General features: G+C 55.5%; 1 protein-coding gene across 12 annotated transcripts in view; it reads left to right on the top strand.

The window, feature by feature from the left end:
* Window positions 1-21399, top strand: part of MEF2D (myocyte enhancer factor 2D) — an 80509-nt gene that overhangs the window by 14015 nt on the left and 45095 nt on the right. For 8 of the 12 annotated variants that reach the window (XM_058860798.1, XM_058860809.1, XM_058860806.1 and 5 more), the window contains exon 2: window positions 10908-10976. The exons of 1 other annotated variant lie outside the window; for it this stretch is intronic. The gene's annotated coding sequence lies outside the window, so the exon portion shown is untranslated. Of the gene's footprint in view, window positions 1-10907; window positions 10977-13329; window positions 13579-13957; window positions 14044-14581; window positions 14694-21399 lie in introns of those variants that run through there. 3 more of the 12 variants (XM_058860801.1, XM_058860800.1, XM_058860803.1) reach the window with 3 other exon arrangements.

The raw sequence follows: 21399 nt of genomic DNA, 5'->3' as shown, positions 1-21399 counted from the left end.
GCGGAGCCGATGGCAAGGGGCTGTCGGGCAGGCCACGTGCTGCCCCGGGATGTGCCAGCAGTGCCAGCGAGGTGGGCTCAGCTCTGCGGGGATGGTGTCAGTGCTGCTGGGCTGGGCTGGGGCTGCAGGGGTGCTGGTGGTGCCGGGGTCTTTGCTGTGAGCTGTGGGGAAGTTGTTTCTGTTTGCCTTCCTTGATGTGCCTGCCCATCGGGAGTGTTGGAGCTGGGGATGGGGGTGTCATGTGCTGGTTTTGGTTTGTACCAAGGCTTGGTCAGTCTTTCAAGTGTTTCTGGGAGTGCCTGCAGCTCTGGGGCTGGGTTTTAGCGGGGTTATTATCCAGGAAGCTGGTGGGAGGTGATCCCAAGGGTCTCACCAGGATCAGGGCAGGTTTGGTGCGCACTGATCCCCTTCCTGCTGCCACAAGAGCGTTGGGAAAGGGCATCAGCTGGACCTGGCATACGGGGGTGGATTCCTTCCTTTACTGAGAGGTGTTGGGAGGCTGTGCTGGTGCCCTGCTTGGTGCTGCCAGGCCCCTGTCCCGGGGGCACAGCTGTGCCAGCGCTCTGCAGCACCCAGCCTTGGCACATAGGGACCCTCTCGGAGTGACTGGCATTGGCAACAGCCCTGCAGCACCCCGAGGGCTGGGATACCTGCAGGCCATGTTTCAGAAGTTCTTGGAGGAGGAGAGTGGCCCTGCACAGGGCTATAGCCAGAGAAATGGGATGTCCACCCTGCCAGCTAATGGGGCTGGGATGGGTAAGAGCAGGAGATGGTCTGCAGAGCCGGTGCAGAAAGCAAAACAAAACCCACACACCCACACATTCCCACATGCGCAGGCACACACGGCAGCGCAGGCAGGGAGGGGAATCTGCCGGCAGTCAGAGTCGAGACTCGAGTTAATTTGGTGGAAAATGAAAACCATTGCGGCAAGCGAGAAGGTTCCTGGCTTTTCTTTTTCCTTCCTCAAAGAAAACATTAGGTGGGATTTTTTACCTTCTTCAGGTTTTGTTTTGTGCAGAAACGTGGCTCTGAGGAGGAGCCTGGTGGTTAAAAGAGTTGCTGCCTGTTTTGTGCTTTCCTGCCCAGCCTCCTCCCTGCCGGAAGGTCTCGTGGGCACATGTGTCACCATGTCCTTGTCCACTTCTGCAGCGGGTCAGGGGAGGGAGGTGGCTCCTGTGACATTGCTCAGCAAGAGACAATGAACTCAGCTCTAAGCCTGCACGTGCCTTTGCCCGAGAGCCTTGGCTGGCGTTTAAATTAACGCGTGTTTGTTTGCCTCTGCGTTGGGAGCATCTCTGCAGGTCGTGCTTTTGGGCAGTGCTGGGGCACAAGGGCACAGTGAGGGGCTTGTGGCATTGTTCACCTTTGGGAGATGGGGTCTCTGCTGGGAACCCAAGCTGCTCAGATCCTGGCTGTGGGACTGACAGACTCTGGTTCTTGTTGTGGCCAGGGCGGTGTTCCGACACTTGACCTGTGCCGGGGCAGGGGGGGTCCCGCTGTGGGGCTTCCCAGAGCACTTTGGAATCGTGAAGTATTGTGGGATAAGATTTATCCTGTCTTTCATCTTTCCAGAAAGAGGATAGTCCAGGAGTGCTGTATCCCTGGGATTTGCTCTCCTTCCCTGGGTTTTGCAGCCCTTTGGGGTGCTCCCAGCAGGGGCTTGGCTGTGGCTGTGCTGCCCTGTTCCCTGTGGCTGGGAAGGTAGAGCTTTTCCAAATGCCTCTCTCCCCTTTTCCTGTGCCTATAATTAGCCCTGGCTCCCTGCCACCATATACTGTACGGTCCTGGAAAGAGGTCATGGCTTTACTGAAATTCTTGGGAACAGAGCTGCCTTTGCAGCTGGGAAAGCAGCGCAATTTCCAAGCAGATAAGAAATAGGGCAAATGCAACTCTGTTCCCTGCTGTAATTTATGGGCTCTGGGGATGGCATCCAACGGCCTCCTCCCTCCTCTGGCTCTCCATGTGCTTGGGAGAGTCTGGATTGCTGAAGAGGTTCCAGCTGGTTCCCAGCTCCGGTGTGGTGGCAGGTGAGGAGGATCCTGCCTTCTGTACCGCTGGGTCTGGTTTTCCCCTTCTGCTGGATCCTGTCAAGGTCTTGCCCAGGGCTGGAGAAGGAAACAAACCCATTTTTGGGTGTGTGTGGTCCTTTTCGCTTCTAAAACTTCTCGTTCATATGAACTTCCCCAGAATGGAACTTCCTTTGCAGCAGGAAAAGGATCATCTGGATGACTTAAAGGTCTTTTCTGACTGAAATGATTCTGTAATTCTGTGATTACATATCTCTGGGCAGGTGAGGAACAGGACTTGGCTTTTCTCCCAAGGAGGGCAAAGCCCACAGAAGCAGAAGGGTCTGCAGCAGCTGGGGAGGGTTTTCCCACCTCCAAAGCTTCCTGTGCAAACTGGTGAAAAACTCAAAGTGAAAAGAGTTCTTTGAAAAGAGAAAACTCCTTTATTTCAGAAAAGAGAGACAGAAACACAGCAAAATTCAGAAGTTTCCCAAAGTTTTGCTATTGTTTCTTTGCCCCTGTACAGTCATTCTGAGAAAAAATAGGATAAATCCACCCAAAAAGGACAGGATTGGAGAGCAAGGACTTGAGTTTCTGTTCCAGCCAGGACTCCACACGTGCTGTATCCCCCTGGCAGCATCCTGCTGCTGAGCTGATCGTCCCTTTCCAGAGGAGAAATTAGGCTAAAAAAATTACAAGATTAAAAAGCAAAACACTTTCCATTTGTTGTAATTGGCTTCTGGGCCAGTAAGCTTCCCTTCCCTTCCCTTCCCTTCCCTTCCCTTCCCTTCCCTTCCCTTCCCTTCCCTTCCCTTCCCTTCCCTTCCCTTCCCTTCCCTTCCCTTCCCTTCCCTTCCCTTCCCTTCCCTTCCCTTCCCTTCCCTTCCCTTCCCTTCCCTTCCCTTCCCTTCCCTTCCCTTCCCTTCCCTTCCCTTCCCTTCCCTTCCCTTCCCTTCCCTTCCCTTCCCTTCCCTTCCCTTCCCTTCCCTTCCCTTCCCTTCCCTTCCCTTCCCTTCCCTTCCCTTCCCTTCCCTTCCCTTCCCTTCCCTTCATTTTGGCAACTGAAGGGTTTGGAGGGGAGGAAGTGTTCAGGATGCTGATGTCCACGGGCTTCTGCTGGGTTCCCTTTGACAGCACTACGAGTTTCTCTGGTGATTCCAAGACTTGATAAAGCCCTTTTTTATGCATTTCCTTTTGCCAGTACGTTCAAACTGGGCCTAACATTTGAGATTTGGAACTTTTCCAGGGGTCACTCCAGTGGTTCTGTCAGGGAGGTGATGCTTGCACCGGCCACTGAGGTTTTGTTGCCTCATGGGGGATTGAATTGTTTGGTGAGCACAGGACATTCTCCTATGGATTCATGCTGTTCAGTGGACTGATTAACCAAATTATGCAGAAATCTTATTTTTTCTCTGTAGGTGCCTATAAACCCCCTTCTGTGCCCCCTTGCAACGGTGTACGTGGGGGGTGGTGTAGGAGTTGCTGACGATGGCACCGAATGTGCGAGTGTTTCTCTGCACCTCACTGGGGAGAAATGTTTTAATCTTTTTTTGTTGTTGTTGTTTTTTGTTTTGTTTTAAATAGTAGAACTGAAGTTTGGTGAGTAGGCACCCTGCCCACAGAGATTTGCCAAGGATGCAAAGGAGGCTGGGGCTTGAGCTGGGAGATTTGGGTAACCCCAAGGATGATTTTGTCTCTGGCTCGGGGTTTTCCCCTGCTGGGTTTTCAGAGGCAGCTGGGTGGCAAAGTCTTGCTCCATCAGGATGTGACACCTGCTTTTCTGGATGCAGCCCTGCCTTTGCAGCCAGTGAAGAGCTGTGCTCAGCCACAGGACTCCGAGTTTGTGTGAGGGGTCAGGGTTTGCAACTGGCTGTGGGGTGAACACCCTTTCTGCTCCCCAGGGCCAAGCAGCCCTGGCTCTGGCTCAGGTTGTGTCTGTGCCAGGTGATTTTCCAGCCGCTTGCAGGGGTTTGTCTGGTGGTGCTGCTGTGGATGGCTGGCACTGCTGGGCTGGGTAGGAGGGGTTGTTGAAGGCAACAGCCCTGGCCATGGCTAGCTCCACTCCAGACACACTGGAGGGGCCGTAGCACAACCCAGAATTAAGTGTGAGTCTCCCAGATGCTGGTGTCTGACCATGGAGCCCCTCTCCTCCCCACAAAGAGCTCTCTTTTCTTGTTTGTGAGTTGCCCTTATAAACAGGTTTAAAAAAAGCTCTCAGCTTCCAGCAAGGGCTGCAGGGCTGGGCCAGGACTTATCCCCATTCCCTGGAGTGGGGGACAGCAGCAAGGGGCAGCTGGAGGTTTGCCTGATCCCTCTACCTCACATGGCCACCTCCTCCTTCTGCCTTTGACGGTGATTGTCTCCCGTGCTCTCTCCCACTGGCTCAGCGCTCGCCACTCGGCCACACCTCACCCAGTGCCCTGGAGTTTGGACCTGTCTGGTAGAGGCAGACCTGGGGCTGAGCTGGCCCCAATGCCAGCGGGGGTGGAGACACCCAGAAGGGCTCTGGGAGGGAGAAGTGCTGTGTCTGCCTGGGGCAGCTCCCATGGGGACCTTGGAGACCTGCCCAATGCAGGATCCTTCCCAAAGCAGGAGGTGAGAGGAGCTGGCACCTGCTTGCCAGGGTGTGCTTTGCCCATGCTGGGCATCCACATGGCAGCTCCTGGTGCCTTGCATGGATCCACGTCAGTGCTGCAAACACGTGAACCCTGCCAGTGATGAGGCCAGGCTGGTGCTGATGTGTGTACAGGTGTGCTGGGATGAGATTGTGGGTGGGGTCCTTTCTAACATCATCCAGCTGCTCGTTGTGCCAGGGCCTCCCAGACCTGCTGCCCTCTGGGGCCAGTGGCAGCTCTTGGTGTATGTGTGTTGAAGAACCACACTCCCTGTTGATTTTCCTCTGGCTCATGGGTAACCCACGGGCTGTTGTGTTGGTCAGTGGCCATAGAGTGTCAGGGATGAGCAGCTGGTGTGTGTCAGTATTTGTGCAGGTAGGATTTCCACTCCCCTGTGCCTCGTGTGGGGTTTGTGTGGGTGGGAAATGTGGGTGGCTGGATGCATGGATGGCTGAGGAGCAGTGGCAGAGGATCGGTCCCCCCATTAGACAGAAGGGAGAGCAGGCCTGAGAGACACCTGAGAGCTGGATCTGTGGGCTCTGGGGAGAGGCAGCAACAGACAGGAGAGGTTGTTGGGGCATCAGGAAGCGTTTGTGGGGAGGCTGGGGGGCAAAACAGATGATGCTGCCATCTCTGCTTTACCTCTGCCTTGGAAATGCCAGCAGGAGCTGGAAATGCAGATCTGGAGCAGCTGTCACTGCTGCTGTGAGGTCTCCTTCACCTCTGGAGCAGCACTTTCACCTGGTGCTCCAGAGAGCATGGGGGCTGTGAGCAGGGTGGGGGCACCTCTCAGCACCTCTAGGATGGGTTTGGGTTGCATGTGCAGTGTCCCAGGTTGCCGTGAAGTAGGATAAAATCAGTTCAGGAAAGTGAGCAGTGGCTGCTCTAATTGGATGTGGCAGTGGCCCATTGGACCTGGACCCAGACCTGATACCCAGCACAGAGCCACTTGCTGTCCCCCTCAAGGAAGGCCCCCCAGGGCTGGTGCCAGCAGGTGGCAATGTGGCATGAGGCATTGTCACCGTGGCTGGGGTGAGGAGGGCAAGCACTGGGTGCTTCCACATCTTGGTGTCCCTGTGCTCTCATGGGAGCCCCCATTATGTCCCTGGGGGTTCTGGGGTCAGTTTTGGGGTGTTCCTTTTGCAGCAGGCTGGGACAAGGAGGGAGGTGAGTAGCTTGCTCGGGGGGAGGAAACTGGGTTTTGGGGGAGTGCTTGTGTGTCCAGCTCTGTGGTTTACTTACCCTCTCTGTGCCTCAGTTTCCCTGCGCTAGGAGGTGCTGGGACCACTCCATGCAGGCAGTCGTGGTCCTGCTGACCAGGACTTTCCCAATGGACTGGGATTGCAGTGTCCTGCAGCAGTGTGAGTCCCTGGACAGGCTGGTGGAACATGGCAGGTGTGGGTACCTGCATGCCCGGGGGTATTTCTGCTCCCACCAGATGTGCTGGGTACAAGGAGATGGGTGGCCCAGCTGTGCAGAGAGGGCAGAAGCAATATGGGTGCTGTGAGCCGGAGGAAACCCCTGTCTGCCTCTCGTCTTTTGCTTCCCCTGGTCCCCCCGCAGCCCTTGGTCACTGGTGTGGTGGTGCGTGGCTTTGCTCCGAAAGCCGTGCCGGTCCCCAGCCCTCCTGCAGCTCCAGCCGCCCCCACGTCCATACAGCTGGAGGTTTCAGTTCTGCATCTCTGCTGCCCAAGGGGAACTCAGCCAGCGAGAGTGAAACTCAGTGGCTCCAACGGTTGCACTTGTGCCACCCCCCCGACACCCCCCATGTCCCCTAGGTCCTGGCAGGGCCAGCAGCTGCTGTTGCAACACTTGCAGCGACAGCTGTGCTGCTCTGACCTTCCCTGGAGTGTGGCTCAGCCAGCACGGAGAGTGCCTTTCCAGCTCCCCTGCCCAAATCCAGGGGCTGGACTCCGTCCCGTGCTGGGAGCCTTGTGAGGTGACCTGGTGGAGCAGGGCTGTGAGCCCCACAATTCCTACCCTGGGAGCCTTGTGAGGTGACCTGGTGGAGCAGGGCTGTGAGCCCCACAATTCCTACCCTGGGAGCCTTGTGAGGTGACCTGGTGGAGCAGGGCTGTGAGCCCCACAATTCCTACCCTGGGAGCCTTGTGAGGTGACCTGGTGGAGCAGGGCTGTGAGCCCCACAATTCCTACCCTGGGAGCCTTGTGAGGTGACCTGGTGGAGCAGGGCTGTGAGCCCCACAATTCCTACCCTGGGTCTGGGGTACCTTCAGCCCAACCCCGTGTGGGGTTTGGAGGAGCTCCAGTGCTGACGGTCACACCCTGCATGTTGCCCATTGCATGTGCCCCTGGCACAGCTGGCCTGTGACCAGCTCCTTGGTCATTGCTCGAGCCTCCTGTGCCACTGGAGGTGGATTTCCTCCTCCTGCTGCCCACCTGTGCCCCTTTCCACAGCCCCAGGTGCTGTACTGCTGTGACTCTGGCACCACTGGATGATTGGGAGCTGGGGTTCCTTCAGCCTGTCCTGCCTGATGCTCCTGCTTGGAGTGAGATCTCTCCCAGTTTGTTCCTCCCCACCTCTTGGTGTCAAGCCAGAGGAAACCCAACTGGAAAAGGCTTAACAGGTCTAATTAAACCCTGGGGATATTCCCAGTGGCTGGTGCAAACTGAAGGCTGTGCCATGGCTGAGATGCTTTAGTTTTGTGGGCTGGGGAAATGGAGAAAAATGGAGAAAGTACTTATTTTTTTTAATCTTTTTTAAAATTTTGTTTGCTCCTTGCTGTTGTTGGGACTCCCTGAGAGTGACATGGCACAGCTCTGGGAAATGGGGTTTGGGGCAGGAATTCATGAGCACCTGGAAGAGGAGTGGCGGGCTGGGTTGGGAGCCTGAGGTGGGGAAGTTTGGGTTTGTCATCCAAATGTTTGCAGCCCCGAGCTCGTTTCTAGAGGAAACATGAAAAAAGAGGAAGGAGAGATTGTGGTCACGGCTCTTCCCCTCCGCAATCTGCGCCTTCTTCTTGGTCCCTCCAGCTCCAAAGCTGGTTACTCTGCCCATCCATCTCCCCTTGACTTTCCAGCTGTGTGCTTGGAAGCCTCCATGGCAGCAGCCATGGATTATTTATTTGGGGGTATTATATGTATATGTAATGTAGGCAGGGGTTGTATATATTTGGGATTTATATAAGTGGGAATAAATATATATTTGGGGTTTATCTATACATATGGGAATATATATATATGTATTTGGTAGGTTACATCTCTGGGAATATGTGTATTTTGAAAGGGCTATGTGTATGGGAATATATATTTTGGGGGAGTTATATATGTGGGAATATATATATACGTGTTTGAGGGTGTAAGCAAAGACCGATTGTGGCATAGGGGCTGCTAAGCGTCAACTGAGCAGATATCCAGGGAAGTCACCAAAAGCCAATCCTGCACATTCTCCAGGATCTTTATGGGCAGGTTGGAGCAATTCCCAGCATCTGCTGCCTTTGCCTTAGGCAGGTTGTGCCAGCCTAACTGCGTCAGTTAAAAATGGGGGTCCCAGGAGGTTCCCCTCATTCTCCTGCCCTCAGGAATTTTGGTTTGTTACTTGGTGAAACCAAAGCTTTGGTTTTCAAATAGCAACAGTGTTAGCACCTGCTCAGCATTTCTGCCACAAAGCTGGACATAAAGATTGTCTTGTCTTTACCCCTTTCTCTCCCCTTCTTTTTTCACTTTGAAAGGGGAATTCGCTTGACTTTGCCACCTCCATCCCTCCCCTATGTGTTTTTTTCTCCTCAGCTTATAAAATAACAGAATGTTTTGAAAACATGATACTTTCTCTCTTCCCTGGGCACACAATTTCTGTGTTTATAACAAGAAGGCTTCAAAGGCAGGTGTGGTGGGGTGAGAGCTGGGAACTGCCCAGGAGCCGTGGAGGTGGCCAGTGGCCTGATCCAGCCCCAGCCCCTCAGCAGGGCCTTGCTCTCACTGTGCAGGTCGATTGGTCACCTTTTGAAATATTCCAGAGTTCCTGGGAGCAGTGCCAGGATGTTGGCTTGGCGGGGCAAAGGACGTGCGTGGAAAGACAAGGGAGCTGGCAGTGCCACTGAGTGGGGGCTTTCCTCCTTTGTACCAGCTCAAAATGTTGCAAAATGGGGACTTGGGGGTTCACTGGGGTTTGCTGGTGCTGGATGTGCCATCAAGTCCAAAGGGCAGTGGCTTCTGCAGTTTGGGTGGGGCGTGAAGCAGCCCTGGAGCTGTTGGGCTGGAGAGGCTCAGGGCCATGTCACCCCATGTGTGCCGATTGTCCCTGTCCTGGGTGGCACTGGGACAATCAGTGCCCTGCAGTGTCAGAGCTGTCTGCAGGCTGAACACCCCCAGATCACTCCTGCTCCCCCTGGAGCTCCCCAGCTTGGCCTGACAAGGGGCAGCTCCTCTGCCAGGTTGGGTTGCAGAGGCACTGCTGTTAGTTGTCACAATCTGGGGACTGTGGCATGGCCAAGGACTGCGGGGGTCAGATATTGTCCAGACATTGTCCTGGTGGGCTGTGGGAGCCAGGGACAGCTGCCAAGCACCAGCCATGGGCACTTCTGTCAGCACAAGAGCCTGTGAGTGGTGGCTGTGTGGCTGTCCCATGGCACCGTGGGCATCCTGGAGCCTGTGGAAACAGACATTCCTGGCTTGTCTAGCGGTGTCTCCCACTGAGAGGAACCAGCTCTGCTCACAGACATATGAGGCCTTGCCTGGCCACATGTCCCCCATTGCATCCTAGTGGGCTGTAGAGCTGACCCCAAGCCCCTCAAAGCAGAGCCAGCCTGGGTGCAGACCTCGGCCACATCCTCCACTCAGCCCAGCCTGTGGTCCCCAGTGCCCACGTGGCTCTGCCACCAGCCCTGCAAGGCACTGCAGTGCTGAGACAGCGACAGCTGCTTGGACACCAAGAGGAGGTCCAGGAGCCCACTGGGAGACCCTTTGCATTAATCACCACTTCCCTCATCCTGCCAGGGAGCACTTGCAAGGTGCTGCTGCTGCTGTGGGTGTCCCTGTCCCCAAGTGTTCAGGCATTGTGTAGGACACTCTGTTTTATCCAGGGAAATAAAGGAGTGCTCCTGGGTGGGGGGTGACAGGTTGGTCTGGGCATAATGAGTGCAAGTGTGGCAGTAGCTGGAGTCCCCATCCTTGTCCCTGCTGCTCCCCCGTTGTGGAAGTCAGGGTCGTCTGTCTGTCCTGATGAGTGTCCCTGTGAGCAGGACCCCAGCCCTGTGGGGTTTCACATGGGTGCTGTGAGGTTTGAGGCTGGAGAGCTGTTCAGGGGTGTTCCCCACGCTTGGCTCCTCAGGAGCGAGAGGAAGGTGCAGCCCTGGATGGAGCCACGCGCTCCTCGCTCCAGCCTTGTTCAGGCTGAATTTTGTAATGTCAGGAAATGAGCTGGCTGTGGGAGGGGAGGCAGCCGGGGGAGGAAGGCTGGTTTTGTGGTTGGAGCGGAGGATGAGGACGCCGGAAAGCTGAGCACAATTCCTCGCTCTGTTGCAGGTGCTGGGGGTGAGGCTGCAGCTTGGGAGCTCACAGTGCGTTTGAACAGCGGGTGCTGGCCTCTGTGCCTCAGTTTCCCTTTTGTTCAGCACCGTTCCTCTCAGGGGGGTATGCTGTGGTGATGGGCTCTGCACAAGTGCCAGATGGTTGTGACCACCAGTAAATGACCGGCACAAGGCTGGCTGAAGCCACTGGGCTTTGCCCCATGGGTCCCCTCCCATCTCCCAGTGGTGAGTGGGATGAGTGTAGGATGTGTGGGATGATGTGTTTCCTTCTGGGCCATGGCAGTTTCTCCTCAGGTCAAGCACATGTGCTGTGTGCATTCCCTGGGAAAGTGTCTGAGCAAGCGGGTCAGTGCTTTTTCTTGTGGGATGTGCATGAGAATCTTTCCAGAAAACACAAAGTTCACCTAAACTTTGAGCAGCTCTTTGCCGGCTGCGCTGTTGGCCCGGGCCACATCCCTTGTTAATGTTAACTTTTGGTTTATGATTTGTTTCACTACTGAGCTCTTTTTAATTTCTTTTCCTCTGGTCTCACTGGGATGCTTTCCACATTGCTTAGCCCCAGGGCTCCTGGTTCCCTGGATCCCTGCAGGTGCCTGGCCAGGTCCCACCCAGCCTGCACAGCCCTTGCAGTGATGCTAAGGATCAGGGCAGTGCAGGCTGTGCCATCAGCCAGGTCTGCAGGGGATACTGGGCTGCCCTTGCTGTTCCCTCCATCTGGCTGTGCTTGGATGGGACATGTGGAGAGTCCTGTCCTTGCCTCTGTCCGCTCAGACTGATGGCTGCTTGCTTTGTCTTTGCAGTTGGATTGAGGAGCGGTGGCTGCAGCTCATCCCTGGCAGGAGCAGAAGATGCAGGAGGCTGCATAGCAGGTATGGGGGAAATCCCAAACTCTGGCTCCTGCCTTCCCTTTGGGTTTGCTTGGCCACGTGTGTCTCCCCTGCTGCAGGCTGGGAGCAAGCAGAGGCTCCCATCTTCCCCTTCACTTCCCCATCTGGCACAGCTCTGATGGCTCCCAGCCGTAGCCACAGCACTGATTTGGGGCTTTTTGGGTGTTTTGCAACACAGCCCGATGTATCAGTGCAATGGAGGGTTTTCCTGCCCTGTTTTTTCCCGGTGTGGACAGGACTTGTGGCCAAACCTGCTGTTATTTTGTCCCTTGCATTCCTCTGAAATAAGGTGCTGCTGGGAGAGGGCCTCATGTCCAGGTTTTCTTCCTTTTCAACCTTCTTGGCCTGTTTATTGCTTTTCCAGTAAATGTTTGTGTCTCCTGTGTCTGCAGTGAGGTTGTGGTACAGACACCACCGCGGGCTGGTTTATGAGGGCTCTATGATTTCATGTAATGCATCTTCTGTACCTGAGAGTTAAATCAATAAAAGGAAAGACTTTTAAAAATAATATGCCCCCAGCTCCTGAACGGAGGGGGCTCTGTCACGACTGCTTAGTGAGCAGTTTTGTGGGGTTGTGGTGGCTTTTAGTGCTGAAGAGGGAGCAGGTAATTTATTTGGAGGCCTGGTGGTGGGAGATGGGGGTAGCATCATTGCGTCCTCTGCAAGGTCAACACCAAGGGCTTCATCTGGTGATGGAAACCAAGAGCAGCTCCCCAGGCTGGGGAGTGCAGCAGAAGGGCCCTGCTGTGTCTCAGTAGTGCTTGGTGTGTGCCAGCGATGGGCCATGGTGTCCCAGAGGACAGGAGGGTTGGAGGGCTCAGCTGGGTCCATCCTGCTGTGGCTGAGCTGGCTGCTCCAGGAACGTTCTGGGGGCTGCTGTGGGACCAGCTCTGATCCACTTGCTCTGGGCACAAAGGAATACGAGCTAAGGGGCACGTGTTTCTGCATGAATGATTACTGGGAGTGTTGGGGTGATGGCTGTGGCTGCTGTGGGGTGTGTGGGGGCTCCCAAACACCACGGTCCCGATGGACCGCGCGTGTTCGCTCCCCCAGCCCGGATGCTGGTGGGTGGTGGCAGGATCTCTCAGCTGCTGCGTTCTCCCCCACATCCCTGCTTGCTGATGGAGACACGATTGCCCAGCTCTGCCAGCTCCATCCTGACCAGTGACAACGGCTCCTTGTTTCTTAGTTCCCACAAGTTCTTGGGTTTTGGGTTGGCAGTGTCCTTCTCCAAAGCCCTGGCACTGCCACTGGTGCCAGCACAGAGTTGTGAGCGGGGAGGAGCAATTTAGTGATTTCTGCAACTGCAGAACTGCTCGCTCCAAGGAGCAGCTCAGCAAGTGGTGCTCTTGGGGAGGAGGATTTTGAAAAGCATCTCTGGGGACTGCTTTAAGACTTGTCCCCTCCGCTCTGCTGGTGACAGGAGCTGAGCAATTAGAGGAGCAATATCGACCCTGCCTCGGAAGCGTGTGACGGCTGGCACCGGGCGATTTAATCGCAGTGAAGCCGCGTCCTCGCGTCCTGGACGTGCAGCATCGCTGCCTGCGATCAATAGGCATTTTGTCTGAGGCCAGCCCCATTTGAGGCGAACCAGGCAAACCTTCTTCTGTGACAGAAAGCTCTTCTAGGGCCGGTGACCTTAATTGAATCGACTCTTTCGTGTCCTGAAGACAGTCACATCGTCTTGCCATGCTTGGTAAATCATGTGTCCGTCCCTGCGTGTGGGGTCTGTGCCGCCCTGCTTCTCTCCCGGTGAGATTTTTGCAACCTGAGGCTGATTTCCAGCTGCTTGGGAAGAGCCCTTGGCTCACCAGGTCTGTTCCTCTGCTGTCTGAGGCCTTGCCTGTGTTCTCTTGAACGTTCACTGGCAACTGGAGTTTGCAACTTCCAGGCTCCCACCGTGCTCGAGGTGTGAGTGTGCCACCTCACCTGGCTCTTTGCATCTGCCAAGATCCTCGCGGTCTCCAGGAGAGCCTGGAAAATCCAGCCAGTGGGTGCTGTGAAACCAGACCCCCACTCTGGACCCTTTTGGATATGGAATACTGAACTTGGTAAAGCAGTGGCTTCCTGCTGTGCTTGCCGCAGCTGAAACGTGGCCGAGCTGCTGGAGGTCACCTTTCTGGTCCCCGTGGAGCCGGGTGGCCTTCTCTGGTCATGGCTCTGCCCTGCGCTTTGGGTTCTGAGCTCATCCGCTATTTTACCACTGGCGGGGAAAAAAAACTGTCTTCAAAGCCCTTTTCCCTTGGGGAAAAGCCAGCTCGGTCAGAAACGTCCGCGCAGAAATGTCATCTGACCCAGCAGCTGGCTGCCGCCTCCCGGGGGTCCTGCGGCGTGCGCTGCCCGTGTCCCAGCCCCGGCTCCGGGGAAGCGAGTCCGGGCTCTGCTTCTGGCCAGCTCTGGCCTCTCCCTTCCCCCCCAGGCTCCACCGCCCCCTCCTGCCTCCGCATCTGCCTCCGCCGTGCGCCCCCATCGCGGTTTTGGGGGGGCTCGGGGGCCTGGGCAGCGGTGCCGGGGATGGCAGCTCCATCCTGCGCTTCCTCCCGGCGCAGCAGCCCTGGAGAAGGACGCAGCCACCCTGTCTCCTGTAAGTACCTCTCACTCTTTCCACTGGAGAGTTAAAATTAGCAACTTCTTTTTTTAAAGCAGGCGTCGCTTTAAACCTCGCCAGCCCAACTGGATTTCCTTTTATTTCCCCCCTCCCCCGGCTCCTTTTCTCTTGATTTTTTTTTTTTAAATTTTGTTGTTATTGTTCAACGCGTGCATGCACTTTTCTCCTTTTTTATTTCTTTATTTATTTTCTATTTCTTCCCCCCCCCCCTTCTTTTCGTTCCTTCCTATTTTAAACACGGGTGACGCTGCAGTGTCGGTGCGGAGTTCGGAGCCAAATAAACAGCGCGGCTCTCCCCCACCCCGATCGCCTTACAGAGCCCGGGGCCGGAGCCCAGAGCTGAATTTAGCCCCTTATCTATTGTCAGGCTCCGTGCTCGGCGCTGCTCTGCCGGGGGGGCTGCCCCGGACCCCCTTGTTGCTCCTGACACACATCCTCGCTGTGAGTTTGCCGCTTGTTGTTTTTCCCTCTCCTTTGTGTTCGTGGTAAAGCGCAGAAGTGCCCGTAAATCAGAACCCGTGGGGTTTTTTTGTGCCAGGGCTGGGTGGGGAGGGAGGGAGAGGGGGGTCTGAGTGATGTGGGGCTCCCATGCTGGAGAGAGGGGGAAACTGAGGCACAGAGGGGGACATGGCTCCCTGATGGGGAGTGGGTGAGCTGGGATTTCCTCTTTTTAGAATCAAAACAAACACAGACCAGGAAGGAAAAGGCAGCAGGCACGGGCTCAGATGCAGGATCAGAGCCTGTCCCGGGGGATAAATCCCTTTGGGAAGCTTGTGCCCACAGTCCCCCGTGGCAGGGCCGGTTCCCAGGCGTGACATGAGGCTGCAGGATGCCAGTGCCAGCACGGTGCCACAGCCAGAGCTCTGCTGTGCTCCGACGGGATGGGGCCAGCAGTTGGAAGTGGACGTCCCAGCCCGGATCTGCGAAAGCAAACAGGAAGGCGAATGGGGAGCAGCCGCTGTGTTTACTCAGAGGTTATTTATTGTGGTTCCTCAGAGGTTGGGACTGGGACTTTTAACACCTTCCTGTTTGGTGCTGGATCCTTTTGGCCAGGGCTGGATGCCTGGCAGGAGCTTGTGGCCACACCAGAGGTGAGCCAGGTACCAGGCACTGGGTGTCAGGCCAAGTGTTACACTGGGGCTCTCTGTCCAGTTCCTTCTCTTCCTTTGACTGTTTCCTGAATGTTTGTTTTGCTCTGGAGCCTGGGGTGGATGTGTTGGGGATGGATGTGGTGGGGCTGGGACTGGTGCTGAGCTTCCTGTGTTGTTGAGTGCTTGACCAGTGCTTTCATCCTGGAAAAATCTTTTTCCATTTGATTTTTTTCAGGGTTTTTATGCTGTTGCTGCTTTGGGGTAACAGTTAATAATGCTGATGATCTTCATATCTATGTCTGTGAAAATGGAGGTGCAGAGCCCATAGGAAGGGGATGTTTCAGAAGTGCTTTAGTGTTTCCCTCCCAAGGCGTGTGCTGCCCTAGCTCTGATGCTCATGGATCAGGCTGGAGGATAAACTTTGTGTGTGCTTCGGGTTAAATCCAGCCCTTTACCCATTGCTGGGAGTGGGTGAGGTGGGTTCTTCCCTCTGCTTGACTTGGAGGGACTTGTCACAAGGTGCTTTTCTTTGTTGTGGAAACCTCTACAGGGTCCCAAGGTTTCTGCTTTTGGAACTGAGTGGCTGCCCTCAGTACTGCCCTAGGCAACAACAGCTGCAGAGCCTTTTCCTCCTCCTCCTCTTTTGGCCAAAAGAGGCTACTCCCAACCCATTTGGGCTACTTTTTATTGATACATTTTTACATCCCCACCCTTTAGCAAAAATTGTGAATGAAATATTTTTATTTCTTTCTACAAACTCATGCCTCACTTTTTTCTCATCCCATCTTTGCATGGGGAGTATTGGCAGAAAAACTGTGGTATTTGATTTTCTTCCCTTTTCCAAGAGGAATTGTGACTGGTGTTTATTCTTGTACTCATAATGACTCTTATTTGCCCTCGGGGTCCATCTCCTCTGTGCTGCAGGAGCATCCCAGCAGCTTTTCTGCCATCCCTCTGATAACGTGGCTGGGAACCACGACAAGCCCTTGGCCTGAGCTATGGCCGTGTGCTGGTGACGCTCTGGCATGGGATTTTGGGTGTGCCAGACCCAGGGTGTAGTAGTGCTGCTGGAAAGTACCAAATGTTGGCCTTTTCCACAGTGTCTGGGCATCCCCACTGCTTTGCTGGGATGTCCTTGAGGGATGTGTGGGCAACATCCGCATCCCCAGGGCTGGCCAAAATCACCACCCCTTGGCATGTGGCTTCTGGTGCAGCCACAGAGGAGGGCTGGGGACCTTCCCCCACCACCTCAATCCCCCTTGCTGAAACACAGAGTTTGGCCTTAAAAGAATCCCTTTTAAGACAGAATGCTGTTCCTGGAGGATGGGATGGGCTCTGGATGAATCTGTCTCAGCAGGAGCCGTCATCCAGGTCTGAAGTGGCTGCAGTGGCACCAGCAGACGTCCCGGCCTCACTGCGGTGGCCCAGCCGGTGCCGGGGAGCAGGAGGACAGGATTTGTGTGCCTGGGACAAGAATGTGCATTCTGTGAGTGAGCAGCAACAGCTGAGAACCAGCTGTCCTGGTGGATTTGAGCTGCCTGATGAGCTGGGGCCAGATTCTTACCCCGCTGGCTCATTGGCATGTGGCTCAGGATGCATGTGGGTACAAGCTGTGGCTGAGCTGGGGGGCGAGGTCAGGTCCTGGCTGATGGCAAAACCTTTGTGGCACAGGGGGCATCCTCTGTCCCAGCAGCCCTGAGTTGTGCTGGGGATGAGGGACCTTGAACTGGTTTGTGTCTCTCTCCCTGGCTTTGGCTGCAGCAGCTCTGGGCTCCCTGGGATGCCCTGCTTGGGCTCTGGATAGCAGAGTGCTGTTGGTGGCTGATGTTATTTATGTGCTGATTTGGAGACACTGTGTTTTCCAGGCAGTGCAGGGGAAGGGGAAGTTAAACCCGTCTTTGCCATGTGGCATCTTGTCCCGGTTCCTCCTGTTTGCTGACAGTGAGTTCGGCCGGGGTTCAGTGGCAGCCAGGCCATGTCTGTGCCTCTTGGTGGGCTTTGGTGGCTCCTCCTCAGCTGTAGATCTTGGGGGACAGGTTCTCATGCCCAGGGCCTTGATCTCTGTTTTTGATGCTTTTACTGTTCCAAATAGCTAATGCTAGGTTTGGGCCTTTGTTTCCTTCATTAAATGAAATAACGATGTCTGGTGCTGAGCTCCCAGCATGGCAGTGTGCTTCAAGCACGAGCCTGTGGCTATGGACCAAAGTGGGTTTTGGGGAATGTGTAAAGTTGGGTGGGCATGCTCACCTCTGGGAAAGGCAGATGGCCAGGATGACATTTTTTGTGGCTTTGTTTCCAGGCTGGAAGTGCCAACAGCAGGTTGGAGCTGTGGTGGTGGAGTCAGAGCACTGGGATGGAGGCAGGAGCGTGGTTCTGCCTGATCCTGTTGGTGTTGGCCAGATTTTTTCCATCCATCTCTCCAAGGGACTCTTGTAGTGAGCTCTGCTTTGGCATCACCATCACAATAATTAATTAAGACAAGTTAAGATCTTTTGCTTCTTCAGCTGGCCAAGTGGAGCTGGTGACCACCATTGCCTTCCCAGCAATGGGAAGCTCCTGACTTCACCAGCTCCTTTGCACCCCAGATGAGTGTGGGACCCTGCAGCCCCAGGGGAACCTGGTGCTTCCTTCCCAGGAGCTCAAGGCATGTAAACCCTGCTGGAGAGTGTGGCATGGGACAGTGCAGGAGCAGCATCTGCCTGCTTGGACCCCAGGGAAGAGGTGGCTGCCTTGGCCGTGGATGTGGTCAGCAGTCAGTAGATGCAAATCAAATCAGCAGCCCCATGACTTTGGGCATCATGGCTGTTACCAGTGCTTGGGGGTGCAAAACCAACAAAGCAGTGATTGTGGGAGGCTGGTTTGAAAGATCTTGGTGGCCCTTGGGAAAGGGCTGAGGCTTTGGGAATGGCGCTGCTGGGGTCGTGCACTGGGAGGGCGGATTGTGCTCAGGGGCTGAGTTCTGTGGTGGCACCGGGGACCTCTGGCCTCTCAACAGCCCTGGAGGGTCTGCAGAGCTGCTCTGGGGTGTCCCTTCCTGGGTGGGGATGGGGCACAGAGTTGCTGATCATTGTGTCTGGGCTGGGGATGAGCTGGAGATGAGGCTGGGAGAGCTGAGGCTGTTCAGCCTGAAGAGGGGAAAGCTCCAGGGAGACCTTAGAGATCCTTCCAGTGCCTAAAGGGGCTTCAAGGGAGCTGCAGAGGGGCTTTGGACCTGGGTGGGGAGGGACGAGGGCCTGGAATGACAGGACAAGAGGGAATGGCTTCCCACTGCCAGCAGGCAGGTTTAGATGGGATATTGACTGGAAATTGTTCCCTGTGAGGGTGGGGAGGCCCTGGCACAGGCTGCCCAGAGAAGCTGTGGCTGCCCCTTCCCTGGAATTGTTCAAGACCGGGTTGGATGGGGCTTGGAGCAACCTGGGATAGAGGCTGGAATGAGTTTTAAGTTTCCTTCCAACCCATCCTTTCCAAACCATTCTAGGATTTCATGAGTTGTGCCACGGTGCCCTTGGGCAGAGGGTAGTAGTCCTCTGCTGCAGAGGACATATCCCCAGTCCCCATCCCACTGACACGGGATGGAGCAGCAGAGTTTCCCCTGGGACAGTTTCAGCCGTGTCCTGTGGGGCTGCTGTGATTTCCTCTGCTCCCATGATTGGCCTGGAGCAGCAGTTGAGTCTCATGGAATTTCCCCTGAGTAAAACCCACCAGGAGGAGAGAGCTGTGCCCTCTGCTACTGGAGGAAATCCTGTCCCCTTCATGGAGTGCCCCTACATTCCCAGCAGGGAGGGCTTTGTCCTGATGCTGCTGAGCTGCCCCTGGGAGCCCCACTGGGTCCCAGTGCTGGGATTCTGCCCCCTGTGCTGGAGCTGAAGGCAGTGGTTGTCCCCCTTGGGCCGGTTGTGTTTTGGGATGCCCAAGTCATCAATGTCCTTGATGGCCACAGTGGTGACCCACAGTGAGGGTCCTGGCTGGGCTGCACTGGGCCATGGGTGCACCCTCAGGATGGGAGAGTGGATGTTAATGCTAATGTTAATGTTGGGATGCTGCTGTAAGGTTCACTGAGAGATAAAAGCCCTCAAAGTGAAACATTGCTGCCATTGGGCTCTGAGGCTTTTCCTGCACTCACATTCCCCCATCCCAGAGCAGGAGGCAGCTCCGTGGGGAGCAGAACTGGATGGCCCCAAAAAACTGGAGCCATGTCCACCCCCTCCATGCCTCCCCTTTTGTCCCTGTGGCCTCAGCAGCAGCCAAAGTCCCCAGTGTGGGGCTGGTTTGGGGTTGAGAACTGCTCCTGCTCCCCAGCAGTGCGGGGTCGGCTGTGACAGCCTCCTGATTTGCTGAGTGCAGGATCCGACCCCAAATTCAGCTCCCTCTCCTTCTCGCTCTTTTTTTTTAATGAGTCAACCTCTCATCTGTCATATTAAACCTCCTCATTACCAGGTATCTAAATTTTGCTCTGACAATAGTGACAGGGGAAGCTGCGATCTCATTGCCACGGCGCGGGGCTCCGGGGAGCTGGCAGGTGGTTATTTCATGCCCTGCAGGGAGCCGTGGGGGTGGGCAATGGAGCTGGATAATGGGCTCTTGCTTCCCATAATTTAGAAAACCTCACTTAGTGCAGAGGGAAAAATTACCCCCAGTCTCTGACTCTAGAGCTGGTGATAGAGAGCATGGGGGAAGGGGGAACAGCTTTGGGGGTCTGGCTGCTCCTCCCTGGGCATGGAGGGTGGATTGGGATGAGAGTGGTTGGGGATGGAGGGTAAACAGGGCTGAAGGATGGGGGGGATGAAAGGTGGAAGGAGATGAGGGTGGCTGGGAGTGAGGATAGATGGGGATGGAGGATGGCTGGGGCTGGAGATGGCACAGGGCTGCCCTGTGCCAGCAGTTGGTACGAGCTGGGGAAGGGGATGCTGTGTGCATCCTGGGGAGCCCCTGGGGCAGGCAGGCTTCCCAGCCTGGGTATGCACATCTGGGGAAGCTGCTGAGCCACCTGGGAGACCACAGGTTCAGGATGGTGGATGACCCCTGCTGTGAGGATGCCACCACCAAGGTCACTGCTCAAGGTCGTGAGGCTTTTCTGGCAGCTGCATCGGCCTTGTTGCTGTTCTCAGGGTGCTCTGAAGGTCACTTTAGCAGGGAACTGTCCAAGCCCTCCTGTTTAACACCAAGCCCTGCAGCCACTTGTTCCTGCAGGTCCCTCCCTGTAGCATCTCCAGGACAGAGGAGCAGCTGCCTCTCTGAGAACCAGGTGGTGTGAGGGGCTACAAGTCCCTGCTTGTCCTGGTCCTGCAGGCTTTTCCTTCCTGAAACTGTGTCCTTACCTTGGCTGAGGGTTCCCTGGTTGACTTTTGCACAGCACCAAGCAGGGCCGTGGGTTTGCCGGTGACTTTGCCTGGAGCTCCTGCCCAGCCTCCTTTCTTTGTGTTCCCTCCAGCCTCTGCTGTCTTTGGCCATGCTGGCAGTGCAGAGAAGGTCACCAGCTGTACCTGCTGTCACCCTGCCTCTGCAGAACACATCCCCAGTCTGAGATGTGCATGTTCCTGTGGTGCTGGATGTGACAGCATCCCTGGCTACATGTGGATGTGTTCCTGCCATGAAACTGGGATTTGGGGTGTAGGGCACCAGGGTTCCTGCTTTGGGTGCTGCCTCCAGTTCTTGTGCTGATGTTGGGACTGTCATCCTTTCTTGAGGGTGTTGTCTGACTCCACTAGCACACAAATTGCAGGGGGAGAGAAGATCAACCCCAGTTTAATAATCTGCCCTAAATCCTTTCATTCACCCACACTTGCACAGCAAACACCATTTCTCCAGCGTTGTGCCAGGGCTGTGCTTGTCCTCAGCCTCTGCCGGGCTTGGCACAGTGCGAGGTTTTGTTACAGCTCAGCAGAGCTGGTTGCACCGTTGGCATCTGCTTTTCTTCAGAGAGTGCCTGAATCTGGGTCAGGAATATATGTGTGTCTTTCAAATTCCTTGGGGGCCTGACTGAATCCAGCTTCACTCCTGCTTCCCTGAGATTCCAAGGTTTTCACCTGCAGCTGGTGGGACTGATTCCCTCCTGCAGGCAGGAGGAGCTGAGTGCTGGTTTGGCTGCCCATCCCAGGGAAATTGGGACCCTGACGTGGGTGTCAGCTGTGCAGGAGGGATGGCAGCTCAGCACTGGGTTGGCACCTGCCTGGTGAGTGAGATTTGGCCCCAGGCAGGGTCAAGCAGCTTTGTTTCTGAGCAGCAGGTTTGCTCTGGAGCCATGTTTCAGCCACCTTCCTCTCCCCTCCCCCTGCCTGCATCTGGAGGTTCGACACAGGAACCCAGATAGCATCATCCTGAAACCAGAATAGAAGCTTTGGAGGAGACTTGAGCATGTTTGTGCGGTTTTTATCTCGGTTTGGAGATAAAGAGGTGCTAAACAATGCTAAGCTGGCAAGTTGGGAGTCCCTCACGGTGGGTGCTGTGGGGCTGGGGACTCGCTGGCACCTGCCCTTGCTGCCTGCTGTCCTGCCAAGGACATCCCCACGTGGGTGCTGCATCCCTCCTGGGTGCCCATTCCCCTGCCAGCACTGCCCCCATCCCACAGCAGAGCAGGGGTGACAGCCAGCACCGTGCCAGGGGCTTTGCCAGAGAGGAAGAACAACATTAACATGAATACTGGCACTGTGTTTTAGGGAAGGGGGCTTTGCAAAAGAGAAGGAAGTCAGTCCTGCTGATCCAGAAA

The sequence above is a fragment of the Poecile atricapillus genome, chromosome 33, assembly GCF_030490865.1.
Source record: "Poecile atricapillus isolate bPoeAtr1 chromosome 33, bPoeAtr1.hap1, whole genome shotgun sequence".
Taxonomy (NCBI): domain Eukaryota; kingdom Metazoa; phylum Chordata; class Aves; order Passeriformes; family Paridae; genus Poecile; species Poecile atricapillus.
Note: the sequence above shows the minus strand (reverse complement) of the source record. Positions and strands in the feature narration are given on the sequence as shown.